The following is a 2,790-nucleotide window of genomic DNA, read 5'->3' on the forward strand; positions in this document are numbered from 1 at the left end:
TATGTATACCTCAGCAGTATATACTGATTGGCAGTCCCGTCCTCGATCTGCCCCACACAAGGTGACCAGAGTGGCTTGAACCAGTAGGTAGTCTAAAGGCTAGGCAATGTGTTCGTTCGCTTATCATTAGAATCATAAAAGCAATTCCTCAAGTGTCAGTGAAATAGCAAACCGAGTGAGTAGAAAAAGACAGCGTATCTCTGTAGCATTCTGTCCTGGTAAAAGAATCAAACTTTATTTTGATTATTTATTATCTCGTGAGAGATGGCAACTATACTTCACATACCTGGTTCACTTCGACGATGGGAAGTCAATATTTACCTTCACTAATAAATGTGTGCAACAATATAATATGCCTACCAAATTATCAAGACACTTGTCCCACTTATCCCTCTTCAACTTTATGTTAACAAGCGTGTATGCTGAATGTGGAATTGCCAACGTGACCCATTACGACACACCGTTAGGAAGGCGGCTTGTAGGTCAAGAACATGGAAGCTCACAGACTAATATGCATGTGGAACATTCCTATGAATGCGTCATGATCTGTAAGTGTAAAGCATTTCTAGTCTATAGATGGCGCATCAATTTTATTGAGCTTTTCAGTGACTTCGGTTTGGCTAAGGAATACCTGTGACGCATAAGCTCATCTTTTTAAGGAAAAGACGTGAAGAGCATGTGCAGCGTGATTGATTTGTCATATTTCCAGAAGAAGATAATGTCTACCTTTCAGCAAAGCAATATTCCAGTGACGAAGACGCTACCTTTTTGGGGTAAGTGTTGTAAGCCTGTGCGATGTCATATTGTGTTTAGGGAACGATTTTTATAGACATCCACCATCAACTGAGTAAATGCAAAGAATTAAGGAATTTTTCGAACCTATACGTCATTATTTTTAAAAATCAGCAGAATGAGTGATAGGATGAAACTAGTAAAGACAAGCTTGATCGAATAACCCATATTGTAAGCAACCTAGTCTTTCTATGCAGTAGCTGCAAAATTTGTCCAGTGTAGTGGGATTTGGATGGACTTTATCTGGGTAGATTGTTGTCTCAAAACAACAGAGCATGAGCAGGATTTTTGGAAGAAGGAAGGAAAGGATGTGCACAACACTAACATCGGTGTATTTCGGAATGTAAATGGCATTTAGTCATATCAGCGTGTGCGTAAATCTTTGCTAGCACAAATTTCAACAATTTTTCTGACATTAGACCAGGTGAGGGAAAAGATCATCTCAGATTGTGTGCTTACATCAAACAAGTCGGACGAAATCTAAAAAAGTTAACTTAGAAATGGTTTTGAGAATGTGACTTTTGATGATCTTAATAATTAGAAAAGAGCATGGCAGTCACACTATTCTCCCTAAAGCACTCATCTTACAACCCTAACACTCCCTTAAGCAATGATCTGTTAGTCCTTTAAGATTTGCAAGGGTACTTTGGCAGTTTTGTGGAATTTCGCGCAAAAATATGGTGATGTGAATTCCTACAAATAGATGACCTAAAATCCCATACTCTACATTGGAAACCACTTTTCATATCATTTACAGCAATTCGCTTTTGCAGGTTTTAGCGTTCTCTTTGCGACTGGGTAATAAGAGGCGGAACGTCGAGAAGCAACTGAAAGTAGATAATAGAATAAGCCCAATCCACCTTTCCCAGTAAATTACTATTACCGTCGGCCTGCACTAGCAGTGTCTCAGCATAATTAACCGTAGTTGACATAATTTGGCATTGGCCAACACAGCGGATGCAGGCCATCGCTTTACCCTTCCTTTTGCTTTGAGTGCTGCAGAAATCCCCACGATTGGGCTAGTCAAAGTGGTGTGCCACGGAATGCACAAATTTAAGCTGCTATCTAAGTGCTTATGGGCATTCGTCTCACAGTATGTGCAGGTTTACAGTTGAGTTTGACTTGTGCGTAAAGCACTACTCTATAATGTTTAAATGGAAAGGTACAGAAAAATGGCAAGACTCGATGGAGGCGGGCCATTTCCTTGTTACCGAATAACTCCATGCAATCTGCATTGGCGAGGTGTCCAGTTTGTCGAAGCTACATTGGTTTGCCTTCAACTTAGACAGCGGTTTTCGTGTGAGGGAAATTACACATTCATCTGCAAGTCAAAAGGACGATCATATTAGCTATAACGGCGCAACTGACGTCCCTCACATCGTTAGAATTGGCGTAGCTTCCACATAAGGTTGACAGCAACGTTTGCATGGGCAGTTTTGACCAAGTTTGTAGAGTAAATAATAACCTTATAAAAATCAAGACAAAGGCAGCATTTCTGCGAGTGGAATTGCATCTTTCAGTCTACTCCCCCAGCACCTGCATTGATCTTACACAGCTTCGTTGACCAGCCATCGACTTGGGGCATTACGCTTTGCCGCACATTCAGCAGCACCCTTTTAAGAGCTTTCGAGCAATGTGAAACACCCAGTGTTAGACTGGCTATCTTCCTAGCAGAAATTGACTATTCGCTATCATTAAATGTAGTTATCTCGAAAACCTTCGTTTAAGTAAGAGTCGACTGCCTGAGACAAAGTTGGCAATCGCCTCGAAGAGGAGCAATCAGCAGCATGGAATGCGTCACGGACTCGTTCCAATCAAGAAACTGAATTGCGAACTTGTCTGGACGCACGCTAGTTCAGCATTAAAAGTCAGCAAAAGAAGTTTATGTTCAGCAACTCCCAAGTCAAAAGTTTGTCTGATAAATTTATTTGAATAAACATTTACGGGTAATAGGATGCGAGTTGTTTGGCGTCGCTGCTGCAGTAAAGACTTACTGTC

The sequence above is a fragment of the Echinococcus granulosus genome (genome assembly GCF_000524195.1).
Source record: "Echinococcus granulosus chromosome Unknown EG_S00196, whole genome shotgun sequence".
Taxonomy (NCBI): Eukaryota; Metazoa; Platyhelminthes; class Cestoda; order Cyclophyllidea; family Taeniidae; genus Echinococcus; species Echinococcus granulosus.